Here is a 17,424-nt window from a genome sequence, read left to right on the forward strand (position 1 = left end):
AGTGTCTGTCAGTGGCTGAATGGATGGAGATGTGGTTTATACACAAGCAATGGAATTATTCAGCCACAAAAAGAAGGAAATCCTACCATTTGTGACAACATGGATAAACCTGAGGGCATATGCTAAGTGAAATAAGTCAGATAGAGAAAGACAAACACTGAATGATTTCACTCATAGGTGGAAACTAAAAACATTATACTTTTAGAAACAGAGATTAGATTGGTGATTGCCAGGGGCAGGGTTGGGGGAAATGTTGAAGGTGGTTACTATAAACTTCTAGTTTGAGTAAATTCTGGGGATGTACAGCATACTGACTATAGTTAATAATACCGTATTATATACTTGAAAGTTACTGAAAGAATAGATTTTTAAAGTTCTCACCACAAAAATGAATGGTAACTCTCTGAGTTGATGCATATATTAATTAGCTTTATTGTGGTAATCATTTTGCAATACGTATGGATATCAAATCACTACATTGTACAATTTTATCTCAATAAAGCTGGGAAAAATAGAATTATATGCACATAAGATATTTATAAGGCATACGGTTTTTTGTTTTTTGTTTTTTAAGCAGAAGAAGATGCTATATGGTGATTGGAAGAGTGTTGGCCAATATCTGAGTTAACAGTTTAAGGTGCTGTTATTTACAAGATATCCAACTTAGTCATGTGAGTTCACAGTGTTTGATTGACGTTTTATGTTCGACTCTGAGAAAACACCTTGCTGAGCTAATAGGACTGGGGGGCAAGGGGAATGTTAAAACCTGGAACTAGATGTTTTTTAAAAAAAGTTGCTTTAGCAACATTTGGGAGAAGGAGGACAGAAATGCATATTGTGAATATTATTCTTATAAAATTTTTAAGATGAAGGATGATCTATTCGTATTTTGTTTATATCCTCAGTGAGTTTGCAAATAGGCAATAATTGAAATTAAAACTGGCTATGTGAGCATGGCATGAATCCATGTAAACAGCTAGCATCTAGATGACAGTGGGATCTATGGAACAATAGAAAAACATGCTCACTTGACAGGTTCTAGGGTTTTGTTTTGGCTGCTGTTGTTGGATGTGTGGGTGCTGGAGGAATAGCTTTGTCAACATGTTATATTAGTTCCAGGTTTGACTTGGTGGAGTTGGCTGGCAGGGCATTTGAGTGTTCTTTTTTTTCCTAGCTGCTCCGTGCTCGTTGCTATGCAGCTGTGTTCTTGTGAAGAGAAAGTGTGCGTGTCTGTTTTTCTTCAGAGAAGCATACGGAGCCTTTCTAAGGGCGGCTGGGTCTTACTTGTGATGTGCCAGTAATGGATGGAGTTGCTGTGGTCAGCAGTGCCTACACTGCAGGATGACTCTGTTTGGGACTCTGATTGGGACTCCGATTGGGACTGAGATGGATGAGGTTTGGACTTCACACTTTATTTGATTTGGTAGTCTGTTTTCTTAGAAACCCATGCAGTATTACAGTGGTTACAGAAGCTGTCCACTTTAAATCGTGTGGTGTTATAAATTGAGATCAGTGCTGCTAGGGAATATCTTAAATACTCTGGAGTATAACTGAGGCAATTTGTTGCACATGGCTGGGTAGGAACTGAGTGAGTAGGAGGAAGGGAGAGGTGATGATTGCATAAGGAAGTGGAAAGGAAGTGTGTGTGGGTAGGTGACCCAGAAAGATGACTTACAAAGGCTACATGAATAATTTATCTCAAAGTTCACCTGCCACTTTGAAACTTATTGTGAGTGTCCTTCCTGGATTTATTTCACCACTTCCTACCATTACCCTTTGCAGATTTATCACAACATCCATAACATTGCACATAGGTCTGCCCCTCTCCCATAATTGGTAAACTCCTTGAAGACAGTCCAGAACTAGGTGCTCTCTTAGTGCCTGGGACATCTGAGGTAATACATAAATATTTCTGGAATAAATGAATAATTATTTTACACTGTATTTGGCAGTTGGGTAAGTGGAACCACATCATGGAAAAAAATTAGAGACTAGGCCAAAAAGTCACATAGGAATCATGGCATATGGAAAGGACTAGGCAGAGAAGTACAGTGTAAATATGTATTTTTGAGAGTGCCTGGGTGGCTCAGAGGGTTAAGTGTCTGCCTTTGGCTCAGGTCTTGATCTCAGGATTCTTTCTGCTCAGTGGGGAGTCTGCTTTTCCCTCTTGCTCTGCCTCTCCCCCTGCTTGTACTCTGTCTCTGTCTCTCTCAAATGAATAAATAAAATCTTTAAAAAATACGTATTTTTGGCCTAGTTGTGCCACTAAAACGCTTTGTGAGTTTTGGTGATATAAATGAATTAATTCCTCTTTGGAAAACGAGGGAGCCTTATTTGAGAGGAAATATGAAGTATTTTATTTGAAAATAAGTATAAAAATAAATACTAATAAAATTATAACACTTGTTAAAATGATGTTTGATATATACTGATTTGGATATTAAGAAATAAGTAGAATTACTCTAAGAGGGAAACACAAGTCTAAGAAAGAGATAATGAAATGTTCATAGTGAAATATTTCTTTTGCATCAATCTTCCCACACTGAAGTAGGTCCGGAGAGGCAGTAGGGTATTTTTTTTTTTTTTAAAGATTTTATTTATTTATTTGAGACAGAGAAAATGAGAGAGAGAGAGCACATGAGAGGGGGGAGGGTCAGAGGCAGAAGCAGGCTCCCTGCTGAGCAGGGAGCCCGATGCGGGACTCGATCCAGGGACTCGATCCAGGGACTCCAGGATCATGACCTGAGCCGAAGGCAGTCGCTTAACCAACTGAGCCACCCAGGCACCCCGAGGCAGTAGGGTATTAATGGGAAGCATCTGAGTTTTGGGAGACGCACTTGGGTTTAAATTTGCAGTTTAGATATGTGTGTGGATAAATTCCCAACATTCTCTAAGTTTTAGTATTTTACATAGAATGTACGTCTTCCTTAGTGTGGATAGCACATACAAGAGCTTCAATAATTGGTAGATATTGTGATTAGTAGTTGTCTAGAAAGCAGTCTGCCTGCACCAGAGCCTTTTTAATCATCAGGAACTTCAAATCTTTTAAACTGCAGCTCATATTTAGTATTGCTGTGGAGGAGAGGGAGGTGTTAACTAGACCCAGTTTATGGAGGTACAAGTGAAAGTATAGCAATAACTTTGCCAGAAACATATTTAGTAATGAAAGAGCATTTGGCACCTTTTTTTTGGGGGGGGGGGACCTAGAGCATGTCTGTCTGCTGAAAGTGAACTCAAGAGAGGAAACTGAAATTTATTTTGTATAAATATGCTATCTAAGCCTTTTATTATTACTTTTCTTTTTTTTATTTTTTAAATATTTTATTTATTTATTTTGGCAGAGAGAGACACAGTGAGAGGGAACACAAGCAAGGGGAGTGGGAAAGGGAGAACAGGCTTCCCTCGGAGCAGGGAGCCCCATGCGGGGCTAGATGCGGAGCTCGGAGCTCGATCCCAGGACCCCGGGATCATGACCTGAGCCAAAGGCAGATGCATAACAACTGAGCCACCCAGGCGCCCCTATTATTATTACTTTTCATCGTAAACCAGTTTGAAAAGCCAACTTAGAGCCTGGAGGTGGCCCAGTAAAGAGGAAAAGCTTAGGGCCAGTGAGGAAGACTTTCGGGGTTCTGGTCCTGTAGGTTTTCCTCAGATTTCTCTTCATGCTACTCTCTTGCAAGTTGTTTTCTCTTTTGAATTTAGTTTTTCTATAAAAAGCGTGGGTAGGCTATGAAATGGGACATGTTAAAAACATCTCTGAACGCCTTACTACATCAACTGTATCGGGTTTGGCGCCCTTGGAGAGGAGCGTTTCCCCTGGGCAGGGAGAGCGCCGAAGTCATGGCCATGCGTGCGGGAGGGGCACTGGGAGCTGGACGTGGAGCTGGACGTGGAGCAGCATTTATGCGCCAGAACACTAAGGGGCTCTCCTGCACTTGTTTTAAGCCATAGGATTCAGCTAGTTGTTTTCTGCTTAGACCTTGAAAGTGATTTATAACTCTTCCGAATCTTTCCCTGCACTTGAACATTCTTCCCTGATGTTTGTGCCAGTCTCTTGGAATCCACGATCTCTGCTTCAGCCCCCTTTTCCTGCCCCAACTCCCTGGTCTATTGAGGCAGAAAACTCCTGAATTTCTCCATCTCGCTGTTTTCTAGGTCCTAATGTCTTTGCTGTCTTTTCTAAGAAGTGTCGCGCAGTGTTACATGCCTAGACCTCCAGCTGTAGTTCTCTGAACTCACTACGTTCCGAATATCTTATATAACCTGTATTGAGTCATTGATCTGTGCACAGAGCAAGCATTTCTTGATTTTGCATTTTGCGTGCAGCACAGACTCATCTGAAAGGTTTCGATGTGAAAACACAAGGTTTTGTTCCTGAAGTATTTAGAAGAATCTTTGGGGAAATTGGAAATTCCCTAAGACATAATAAAGAATCTCTTTATTCACCAAAGGGTGTAGGCTGGCCAATTTTTTTTTTTCTAAAAAAATATCCATTTTCTACCTTAGAAAAAGATAAATATGTTCTGTGTTGCTAATGCTTCAGGGAGAGGGGACACATTGAGTTCTAGTGTCAGAGAAAAAGAAGCAGGTCGGGGACTTTTGTGTGGGAGGGATAATGAAAGTTTAGGTGAGGCAGGAAGAGAGCATTGAATAAGCAAATAAGCAAAAGGCTAGGCAGAGCCTGGATCCATACCCAGAAGTGGTCTGATAGCTAGTGATTAATTATCTGGAATGCATATACCATTCACATGTCCAAGCCTTGTGGCTCTGGGATGACCTTGCTCAACCAGCTGTCTGAAGTAAGGGATCATTATTGTTATTAAATGGAGGGATTACTGTGCTTCATTTGAAGTCATCTATAGCTAATATCAACAACTAAAATGTTGGGGGCATATCAGTAGCAACATCTCTCTACCTACACCTAGAGGTATTTTTAGCCAATTACCTCATCATTTGTTGAGTAGGGCATCAGTGTTATGCCCCCTGCCTTGAGCATGACACATATTTTGGCTGATCTATTTATATGCCTCTCTCTGCAATGCCATGGGAAATAGTAAGCTCAAGTGACCCCTGGACTTCTAGTGGGCAGTGACAGACACTTCTATTTTGGCAGGAGCATCCTGACCTGAGACAGGCAGGGAGTAGACTCCACAGTATCATGTATAAAGCTGTGTTCTAGGCATTGTGAAATAAATGGAGAGAATAAAACTTGGTCTCTCTGATTCCTATTTATAGGGCAGAAGAAATACCATAGGTCTATGGTGAAATGTCAGGTCAGGAAGTGAATGCTTTGGGTGATGCATTTTTCTGCTTGAGACAGTAATTGCAACCAAGTTTGAATAGGTCTCTTTACTCTTCAGGTTCGGCTCACCCCTGGTTTAATAAATTTTTGACCTCATTGGTATAAGTGTGAAACAAAGAGTTCACTTTAATTTTTTGAAAAAGTCAAATATCCTCTGTAAAGTCTTTTGTTGGTATCATATGATATCACACAGAGGGGAGACGTATGGGCTAAATCATAATACTGCTGGCTTGATGAGTTTCTGGTTGAACACCTTCATCCAGAAGGTGTTTATCTGATGACAGCTTCCTGATGGTAAGTATCATGGCTTTATCCTGGCCCAAATTCTGTTTGGTACATTCATTAGGCATTTGGATAAAGAGATGAAGACACGTCTGTCAAATTTGTGAGTGATGCAGAGTTAAGAGGATTAATAAAGAAACCAAATGATGGAATCAGATGAAAGAGGTCTCAACATGGGTAGAGAGATGAACCAAATAGTACAAGAAGTTTGATAGGAATAAATATCAAGCACTATATAATTTTTTGCTTTAGTATTGGAGAGTCTTAACATTAGAAGCATAACAAAACAAAAACAAGCAAAAATATCCCAGGGTATAATAGTTCAGAACACATACATTTATAAACAGGTATAATTGAACTGTTAAAACACATAATTATGTTATTAGTAGAATAGTTCAAAACACAGTATTTTACAGTGGGACATGACAAAATAGGTAAACAGATTCACTGTTTTGTGTTCTAGATTGCCTCACCAAGATCGGTAAAATTGCCACAGCCTGAATTTTGGAGGGCAGTTTCATTTTGTCCTCTTTGGGAACTGTAGTTTTGACAATGACAGCCTTAAAGTCAGCCTTATTTATTCTGGAAATAGCTGGTTAAAGAAGATTCCATGAGTAAGAATATCTTAAACTTTCATGGTTTCAGCCAAGAGTAGCTGTCCGCAATGTGACATCCTGGCGACAAGTGTCAGTCTTGTCATTCACAAGGATAGTCACACAGTCTTTAACATCAAACAAAATCACCCTATCCACCCCAATGGCTTTCATTCTTTGTAAAGTAAATTCAGCATTGAGTCTGTCTGCAATTAGGGAAAACAACGATATAGTTCCTCCACTCTGTGGTATTTTCTTGAATCCACTGCGGACTATAGGTTCTGCATATAAACTATCTACAAGACTATTTTTTTTCAAAGCTTTTATTTTTTTGTTTGAGAGAGAGAGAGTGGGATGGAGGTGGGGGGAGGGGCAGAGGCAGAGGGAGAAGCAGACTCCCCGCTGAGCAGGGAGCTGACTCTGGACGATGGGCCCAGGACCCTGGGATCATGACCTGAGCTAAAGGCAGATGCTTAACTGACTGAGCCACCCAGGCGCCCCTCTACAAGAATATTTTTTTAAAAATCTCTGTAACTGAGAAGTGCATATCTGCCTTGTTACTGAAATTGTATTGGTTACAAGTTCTGTAGAAATTGGAGCATGGCTCATTTAAAAAAATTCTTGTTGGGCATATGGATGACGCAAATTTTACAAGTGTTGATCATGATGAGAGATTCCATTTAATTATCATTAATGTCTTCATAGTCACTCTGTATGATATAGACAGCTTTGTCTCACACATTTTCAGTAGTCTCCACTCTGGTATCTTGATGGCTGAACTTCTTGGTGATCACTTTGCTCACACGCAGGCCCACCTCTTCACCAGTTTCTGGGAAGGTCTTGGGATGAACCATTGCTGAACGTGCCACGCTGGGCATGGTGGAGGCTCAGTGGGGCTACCAGGGGAGGGAGGAACAAGGTGACCATCATGGGAGTCATTTTTTTTTTAAAGATTTTATTTATTTATTTGACAGAGAAAGACACAGCAAGAGAGGGAACACAAGCAGGGGGAGTAGGAGAGGGAGAAGCAGGGTTCCCCACGGAGCAGGGAGCCTGATGCGGGGCTTGATCCCAGGACCCTGAGATCATGACCTGAGCCGAAGGCAGATGCTTAATGACTGAGCTACCCAGGTGCCCCGGGAGTCATTTTTTTAAGAATGAAAATATTATGAATGACAACAAAGCAAAACAAAAAACCAGCTAATGTTCAAGGACATGATGAGAGATTTAATGATAATAGTTGTGAAATGTTTTGAAGGCAACAAAGAAGAATATTCTCAAGATGAATCAACTCTGTAACATGGCCACAAACCCAGCAATATGTTATGCAGTGTTAGGGCAAGGGCATTAATTAGGTAAGGGTGTGGTACTCCACTCGCTGGGAGTTGATCAGGCCACACCTTCAGTTTTTGCTTTCAGCTTTTGCCAATATGATTTAAAAAAATAACATTTATTATTTGTTTTCATTACAGAGTAATGTATTTTCACTATCAAAAATCTGGAAAGTCTGGAAAATCATCTATAATCCCATCAATTAGAGAGAACCATTGTTAATGTTTGTTATATATTTTTCCAGGTTTATGCACACAGAGATACATACACACAAATGATTTTATTATACATTCTTTTATAATCTTTTTTTTTTAAGATTTTATTTATTTATTTGACAGAGAAAGACACAGTGAGAGAGGGAACACAAATGGGGAGTGGGAGAGGGAGAAGCAGACTCCCCGCCGAGTAGGGAGCCCGATGCGGGACTCGATCCTGGGACTCCAGGATCATGACCTGAGCCGAAGGCAGTCGCTTAACCAACTGAGCCACCCAGGCGCCCCATGTAATCTTTTTTTTTAAATTTTATTTTATGTGTTATGTTAGTCACCATATAATACATCATTAGTTTTTGATGTAGTGATCCACGATTCATTGTTTTCGTATAACACCCAGTGCTCCATGCAATACCTGCCCTCCTTAATACCCATCACCAGGCTAACCCATCCCCCCACACCCCTCCCCTCTAAAACCCTCAGTTTGTTTCTCAGAGTCCACAGTCTCTCATGGTTCATCTCTCCCTCCGATTCCCCCCCTTCATTTTTCCCTTCCTTCTCCTAATGTCCTCCATGCTATTCCTTATGTTCCACAAATAAGTGAAACCATATGATAATTGACTTTCTCTGCTTGACTCATTTCACTTAGCATAATCTCCTCCAGTCCCATCCATGTTGATGTAAAAGTTGGGTATTCATCCTTTCTGATGGCTGAGTAATATTCCATTGTATATATGAACCACATCTTCTTTATCCATTCATCTGTTGAAGGGCATCTCGGCTCTTTCCACAGTTTGGCTATTGCGGATGTTGCTGCTATGAACATTGGGGTGTATATGGCCCTTCTTTTCACTACATCTGTGTCTTTGGGGTAAATACCCAGTAGTGCAATTGCTGGGTCATAGGGTAGCTCTATTTTTAATTTTTTGGTCTTTTGTAATCTCTTTTTTCTCCTTGGCAACATATAGTGAACATTTAAATATTATTCAGTTACTTCTTTAACATGCTTTTAAGTTTTATCATATAGGTATACTATACTATTCTTTTTTTTTTTTTTTTTTATTAGCGAGAGAGAGTACAAGCAGGGGGAGCGGCAGGCAGAGGGAGAGGGAGAAGCAGGCTGCCCTCTCAGTAGGGAGCCCGATGTGGGCCTCGCTCCCAGGACCCCATGATCATGACCTGAGCCAAAGGCAAACGCCCAACCATCTGAGCCACCCAGGTGCCCCACTGTACTATCATTCTTAAATACTATAAATAATGTGATGAACATTAAGATAGATAAATATTTGCTCAGATTCCAGATTATTTCCTTAAGGAACATTTTTCAAACTGTAAATTCCAGATAAAAAGGGTATTGGCATTATTCTTTAAAAGGTATATGGACAAATGAAGTATGTTCAAAAGATGGTGACTATTTTATGAAGGGACTAGAAAGGATGCCATTTGAGAACAGTTGCAGGAGAATAATTGAAAATAGCTGTAAGAGGAAAAATGGGGATTCAAAGCTTCTTCACATATTTCAGGGCCTGTTACACAGAGAAGAGGAATTATATGACTCAGAAATATAATATTTGGTACCAATAGTTTGAAGCCATAGGGAGCCAGATAGTATGATGTTACTGGCAGCACTATTAAAGCATGGGGGAGTGGGAGGGGGGCTCATGGGGGAGACTGGTCTGAACTCAGAGGCATCATGCATAGGCCATGAACCATGGTCCGGGGCATTCAGGAGCTAAGACTGGATTGGACTCTTCCAACCTTCCAAGTCAATGACTTGTCCTAAGCAGAAAGCTTTCTTTAAAAATGAATACTTAAGGGGCACCTGAGTGGCTCAATCGGTTAAGTGTTTGCCGGCCCAGGTCATGATCTCGGGGTCCTGGGATAGAGCCTGGCATGGGGCTCCTTGCTCAGCTGGGAGTCTGTATCTCCCTTTCCCTCTGCCCTGCCCCACCGCTTGTGGTCTCTCTCTCTCAGATAAATAAAATCTTAAAAAAAAATGAATACTTGATTAAATAATTTTGTTGTTGTTTGTTTCTTTTTTCATGTTGGTAGAAATAATTCACATGAGCTTTTGAAAAAAAAGCAACCAAACAGCTGCAAAGCTGGGTAATTTCAGAATTCAGATATGTTTCCTTCCTAAAATAATTTTAATATATTATTTGTAAAGGAATTGATAATTATTTCCATGGTCACTGTTTTCACTATCACCTGGATGTTTAAACACTTTTTTTTTATTGTTGTTGTTATTTATAATAGGATGTCCAGTGGTAAGTCCCATTTATGTTCCCCCCCCCCTTTTATTCTAGGGAGAGAACTGTCAGAAAGTCATCTTGTCATGCCTTATAGGTATAAAGGCAGCTTTCTCCAAAAAGGGTCTTCCTGGAGGTAAATGGGGTTAAGAGCAATATCTGACAGAGAGTAGGTGGTCAACAAGTATTGGTAAGTGAATGAATAAATGAATGAGTGAATAGTGTAATGCCTTCTACAGGTTGAAAAGGATACTTTTATTTTCTAAGAAGAGAGGCATAATCAGATTCTTTGGGTTTCCCAGATGGAAGGGGAGCCCCTGCCTGATATCTGAGAATGTGTATTTCTTAGAACGGAAGAGGGCTCGAGTCTCAAGGGCTACAAAGGGATGGTGCCTAAGCATAGTGCTCCTGGACTTGACTCCTTGGGGGCAGACTGAGAATTGGCAACTATGGGAATTCAGGCAATTGAGAGCCTTGCTCTGGTTTGTTCTAACTTAGAGGGAGTTGGGTGATCTTCTCCTTAAGATCCACTTGGGGCTTGTGTGGTAACCAAATGAATATCAGCCCAGCTGACTAGCATCAAAATAAGATTTAGTGTCAGTATCATCTATTGAACTGGGATCAGGGGTATCAACCACAATGTGCCAGCAAGAAGAATGGCATTGATGGAATCGTCAGAAGAATAAAGATTCTCTTTGCTTGGGTGTAGAAGTTGGACTGACATTCTCATATAGGGACTGAGAAAGCGGTTAGGTTTTGGGAAATTTGGGAGGGAGTGCCTCCAAAGAAAGATGCAGTAGAGTGTCAGTTAACTGAAGGCAGGGATTCCTGTATGCTTTGCTTATTTTTGTGTCCCAAGCATAGACCAGCAACTGGTACATAGTGGTCACTCAATAAATATTTGTTGACTAAATGAATGCTGAATTTCCTGCTAATATGGCAAGTGATGCTCAAGCTATTAATTAATTAGAAAAATAAAAATGTGGCTATATATTTATCCTGATTTGTGGAGCAGTTTAAGTAATCTCTTAACATGTGCCCTAAGGAGATGTGAGTATAGATAAAAGGCATTTTTATTCTGAAACAGGAATTCCTTTTGACTCACCTCAATTCCATAACCTACCCAGCCATAATTTTGTCAATGTCATCACTGTTATCACTGAGTAGATTATAATACTGACTTATTTTTCAAACCAAAAATTTGTCTGTGTTGTGAATGCCAAAATTTGATGGAGCAAGGATCAATACACTATCTAGCTAATATGCTATAGGATAAGTGAAATGAATAATAATAAGTGAAATGACTTTTTCTGACAATTGCTGCTGTAAAAAACCTCAGATTGTCATTTGAAATTGATATTGCAGGGAACCTCTAGTTGCAGCATGAACTTTAATATATAAATCTTCCATGGCACAGGTGTTCAGTAATATGATTTCTGAAGGTCCTGGGCTTTATGAAGCGAAGCATGTTTCTGAGCTTTTCTGACTCATTTACTGATTCAGATATCTGTTTCTTTCTTTTTTTTTTTTTTCCCTGTAACTCACACTATATGACAAAGAATGATGTTTATTTTAGAATTCTGGAATTCTCATTTTTACTTAAAAGATTAACTGTAATTAAATGGTTGCTTTTTTGTTTTGCCCTTTTTCCTTCCTGTAGAAAGGCTTTGAGATAGTATTTGAAAACATCACCCACAAAATGAAATCATTTAACCTGAGGCCTTTTGGCAAAATGAATATATTTTTGTGCTATATTTGATATACGGATGCATAAGAGTTTTGATGGATAGCAGCTGTTAGGTGAGTTAAAGCTTCATTCTTCAGAATTGTGCAGAGTTGTATTGTAATATGCATTACTGGACATCAGTTTCTGAAAAGGATAAAGAGAAATGGAAATATCCTTTGAAGATCAGAATTTATTTAACAAGAATTTTTGTAAAGCAAGTGACAAAAATTCATATGGATATTATATATATATATTTTTTGCCAATTCTGAGGCCAAAGAAATAAGATTAGAAGCTGAGGAATCAACAAAGATTAGAATGATTTTTACATACCTCTGTAATGATTCTAAATGGTTTTCGGATATAAGTTCCCATGAGCTGAGGAACTGTAATCTAAGGAGGAGCTGTTTGAATTTGGTAGAGTCAGAGCATGAAGTTTTTTAACACCTAGCAAGAGAGGTGCTGTAAGTTCACACTCTTACTGAAGCTACTCTTTTGAGATTAGACTTAAAAAAATTTTTTTTTTTGACCGAGAGCATATGTTCAAAGGCCAGAGAATCATTTGGGACAAGGGCCTTTTTTTATCCACTTTAAATCCAAAGATGAATCCAGCATTTAGAAAATATTCTAACTGTCCGAAAGTTAAAGCCCAGGCAAGAACACTGGATGTTCTGGATGAACAACTTCTACGTGATGTCCTTTCCAGTAACATGACAATCAGATGTACCCAGTCATCAGGACTTGGCAAGGAGCTTCCCTTTGACATTGTTATGAATATAAATGAGGATGAAGGACAAAGATTTTGGACTGGGAGTTTTTAAACTAGGCCAACATTCACATTGTTCTTTTGTCCATTGTTGAGTCTTCAACCTAATCTGTTTTCCCCCCACCGCCCAGCATTAGAGACCTATTTATTTATAATGTATTTATTTCCCAGAGTTTTTGAAATAAACTTGACATATAACATTGTGTAAGTTTAAGGTATACAATGTGGTGATTTGATAAACATGTATATTGTGAAATGATCACCACAGAAGGGAGTTAACACCTTACATCACCTTACATAGTTGCCTTTTGTCTTTTTGTGGTGAGAAGTTAAAAGATGTATTCTCTTAGCAACTTTCAAGTATACAGTACAGTATTGTTAACTATTGTCACTATGCTACACATTAGATCCTAAGGACTTGCTCACTTTATAACTACAAGTATGTATCTTTGACTGCTTTAACCCATTTTTCCCAACCTCGCTCCTGGCAACCACCAATCTAATCTCTGTTTCTGTGAGTTCAATATTTTTAGATTCCACATATAAGGAAATCATACAGTATTTGTCTTTCTCTGTCGTATTTCACTTGGCATACGCCCTCAGGTTTCCCCATGTTGTCACGAATGGTAGAAATTCCTTCTTTTTTTGTGGCTGAATAATTCCATTGTATGCATATAAACCACATCTTTATCCATTAATCCATTAACAGACACTTACGGTGTTTCCATGTCTTGGCTATTGTGAGTAATGCTGCAGTGAACATGGACATGCAGACATGTCTTCAAGATAGTGATTTCATTTCCTTTGGATATATACCTTGAAGTGGGATTGCTCGATCATATAGCAGTCCTATTTTTAATTTTTTGAGGAACCTCCCTACTGTTTTTCATAATGGCTGTACCGTTTACATTCCCACCAACAGCACATGAGGATTTCTTTTTTTTCCACATCTTTACCAATACTTATCTCTTGTCTTTTTGGTAATAGCCATTCTAACAGATGTGAGATGATATCCCATTGTGGTTTTGATTTACATTTCCCTGATGATGAGTGATGTTGAGCATATTTTCATGTACTTGTTGGTCATTTGTGTTTCTTCTTTGAAAAAAATGTCCTTTGAGATCCTTTGCCCATTTCAATCAGCTTATTTGTTTTGTTTGTTTGTTTGTTTTTACAATTGAGTTCTGTGAGTTCCATAGACATTTTGGATATCAACCCCTTATCAGATGGTTTGTCAATATGCTCTCCCATTCCATAGGTTGCCTTTTCATTTTGTTGATTGTTTCTTTTGCTGTTCACAAGTTTTTAGTAGATGCAGTCCCACTTGTTTACTTTTGCTTTTGTTGCTTGTGCTTTTGTTGTCATATTAAAAAGTTATTGTCAGGATCAATGTCAAGATGCTGTTACCCTATGTTTTCTTCTAGGAGTTTGGTGGGGGTCTAGCTTCATTCTTCTGCATGTGATTATCTGGTTTTCCCAGCACCATTTATTGAAGAGATTATTTTTTCCCCACTGAGTATTATTGACTCTCTTGTCAAATATTAGTTGACTCAATATGTGGGAGTTTATTTCTGGACTCTCAATTCTGCTCCATTGGTCTCTGTGTCTGTCTTTGTACTAATTCCATACTATTTTGATTCCTATAGCTCTGTAGTATAGTTTGAAATCAGGAAGTATGATGCTTCTAACTTTGTTCTTCTTTCCCAAGATTGCTTTGGCTATTTGATGTCTTTTGTGATTCCATACGAATTTTAGGACTGTTTTTTTGTATTTCTGTGAAAAATGCCATTGGAATTTTGATAGGAATTACATTGAACTTATAGATGGCTTTGGATAGTATGGACATTTTAATAATATTAATTCCTCCAATCCATGAACATGAGATATCTTTCTTCAATTTCTTTCATGAAAATCTTATCATTTTCAGTGTAGAGATCTTTCACCTCCTTGGTTAAATTTATTCCTAAGTATTTTATTGTTTTGGTGCTATTGCCAATGGGATTTTAAAAAATTTCTTTGTCAGATATTTCATTGGTAGTGTATATAAACACAATGGATTTATATATGTTGATTCTGCATCATGCAAATTTCCTGAATTCATTTATTAGGCCTAAGTTTTGAAGGGAAGTCTTCAGGGTTTTCAGGATATAAGAATGTATCATCTGCAAACAGGCAATTTCATTTGTTTCTGATTTGGATGCCTTTTATTTCTTTCTCTTGCCTGATAGCTCTGGCTAGGAATTCCAGTACTATGTTGAATTGGAGTGGTGAGAGTGGGCCCACTTGTCTTGTTCCTCATCCTAGAAGGAAAGCTTTAAACTTTTCACCATTGAGTATGAGATTAGCTGTGGGCTTGTCATATATGGCCTATATTATGTTGAGATACATTCCTTCTATATCCAATTTCTTGAAAGGTTTTTATCATGGGGCACCTGGGTGGCTCAGTTGGTTAAGTCTCTGACTCTTGGTTTTGGCTCAGGTCATGATCTTGGGGTTGTGAGATCAAGCCCTAAGCTGGGCTCCACACTCAGTGCAGTCTGCTTGCCCCTCTCCCTCTGCTTCTCTCCATGCTCACTCTCTCTCTAGAATAAATAAATTAATTAAAAAAATCTTTAAAAAAAAGAAAGATTTTATCAGGAAGAGATGTTGAATTTTGTCAAATGATTCTTGCATTTATTTACAAGATAATATGTTTTTTTCTTTATATTAATGTATCACATTTATAGATTTGTGGATCAAATCCTTGCATCTCAGGGATAAATATCACTTGATCAAGGTGTATGATCTTTTAATGTGTTCTTGAATTCAGTTTGCTATTATTTTGTTGAGAATTTTGGCATCTGTATTCATCAGGGATATTGACCTGTAGTTTTTTTTTTTGTAGTGTCCTTACCTGGTTTTGCATCAAAATAATGATCTCATTAAATGATTTTGCATATATTCTGTCCTCAGTTTTTTGGAAGGGCTTGAGAATGATTGGTGTTTATTCTTTAGATGTTTGGTAGAATTCACCAGGAAAACCATCTGGTCCTGGGCTTTTCTTTGTTGAGATGTTTTGGACTACTGATTCAATCTCCTTGCTTGCTTTAGTCTATTTAAATTTTCTATTTCTTCATGATTCTTGGTAGTTTGTATGTTTATAAGAATTTATCCATTTCTCTTAAGTTGTCCAATTTATTGATGCATAATTATTTATAGTAGTCTTATGATTTTTTTCTATTTCCATGATATCAGTTGTAATGTCTCCCTTTCATTTCTTATTTTATTTATTTGAAGCCTGGCTCTTCTTTTTCTTGGTGAGTCTAACTAAGGGTTTGCTAATTTTATTTATCTTTTAAAGAAACTAGCTCTTAGTTTCATTGATCTTTTGTTTTTCTCTTCTTTATTTCATTTATTTCTGGTCTGATATTTATTTCCTTCCTTCTGCTAACTTTTGGCTTAGTTTTTTTCTTCTTTTTCTAGTTCCTTGAATTGTAAAATTAGGTTGTTTATTTGAGATATTTCTTTTTTCTTAATGTAGGTGTTTATTATTATAAACATTCCACTTAGAACTGCTTTTGCTGCATCCTATAAGTATCAGAATGTTGCATTTTCATTTTCCTTTGTTTCAAGAATTTTTAAACTAATGGAAAATTCACATTTTCCTTTGACATTTACTAAGTCTTCTACTCAGGTTGCCTTTTTTTAGTGTACTTCAAATACTTTTTTCTATTTTATTGAGACACCTAGAAACAGTACTATTTACATTGTACATAATGTATAATATACCTTCATTTTTCATGACTTTATCAGTCATTGATTTCTTTTTATAATTTTTCTTTTTATATTTACTCCACTCTCCTTATCTTTCCAATATGCAAAGCATGTGGACCAAGGACATTTGGAGAGGCAGGTCCCATTCAGGTCCAGGAGCCCTGCTTCCAGAGTGCCAGCAGGTGAGTAGCTGCCAGCCCAGTCAGTTAGGGAGATAATGGGACTGTGCCCCAGTCTCTCCAACATTAGAGCTCTAATGGTAAGGACACCAAAATACAGTGTGTCCTGAGATTCTTTTACTCCCTGCACAGTCAGGTTTCTTTTGCTCGTTACTCATTTTTAAAAATAATTAATTAATTTCAGAGAGAGAGAGAAAGAGAGCACAAGTGGGGGGAGGAGCAGAGGGAGAGGGAGAGAAGAAGCAGACTTCCTACTGAGCACGGAGCCCAACAGAGGATTCTATTTCACAAGCCTGAAAGCATGACCTGATCTGAAACCAAGAGCTGGACACTCAACCAACTGAGCCACCCAGGCACCCCTCTTTTGCTCTTTAAATTCCTTAATAACATTGATTTTTTTTGCTGAATATAAAAATAGTTTACTGTCATGGTATAAATATTGGAAAATGTAGAAAATTTTTTGGAAGAGCATACAAATATCACCTATGACTACATAGAGATAACCATTGTTGATATTTTGATATGTTCCTAAATATTTTCTGTGGAAAAAGGTCCTCCTCCACAAAACTGTATTACACATGGTTTTCATATTTATACAAATCTTTTCTCAGTTAATGTTCTATTATGAACATTTTTGTTAAATCATTAGCAATTGAAAATAAGAATTCTTAGTGGTTACATATACTTGAACATATAGATATACTATAATGATTTCCCCACTGTTGAATATTTCATTTACTACCTATAAGGCCTATTTCACACAGCCCTCTAATGCTCATCCTTGCACACAGATCATGTGTATCTTTGATGACATTTTATCATGCAATATGTCAAATGGATACAAAAGAGAAGAGAACGGTAAAATTTTCATCTACTCATCATCTAGCTTCAATAATTAAAGACTCATGGCCAATACTGTTTTATTTACACACTCTATGCCCCAGGTTGTTTTGAAGCAAATTACAGGCATCAGTAAGATGACAATATGTACATCTGAAAGATAAAGAGTCTTAAAATTACAACTCTACCATA

The 17,424-nt window shown here is 38.1% G+C and overlaps 1 long non-coding RNA gene and 1 pseudogene across 4 annotated transcripts in view; one reads left to right on the forward strand and one right to left on the reverse strand.

Annotated features, from left to right (window-relative positions):
• The first annotated feature begins 1,121 nt into the window (after window positions 1-1,121).
• Window positions 1,122-17,424, forward strand: part of LOC123848094 (uncharacterized) — an 88,874-nt gene continuing 72,571 nt past the window's right edge. For all 4 annotated transcript variants that reach the window (XR_010409637.1, XR_010409636.1, XR_006791666.2 and 1 more), the window contains exon 1: window positions 1,122-1,395. This is a non-coding gene — a long non-coding RNA (uncharacterized LOC123848094). The remainder of the gene's footprint in view (window positions 1,396-17,424) is intronic.
• LOC123842103 (ribose-phosphate pyrophosphokinase 2-like) lies at window positions 5,995-7,055 on the reverse strand (annotated as a pseudogene).

Source organism: Mirounga angustirostris, unplaced genomic scaffold (genome assembly GCF_029215605.1).
Source record: "Mirounga angustirostris isolate CCGP_5_RB_7025 unplaced genomic scaffold, mMirAng1.0.hap1 SCAF_2, whole genome shotgun sequence".
In the NCBI taxonomy this organism is placed as follows: Eukaryota; Metazoa; Chordata; class Mammalia; order Carnivora; family Phocidae; genus Mirounga; species Mirounga angustirostris.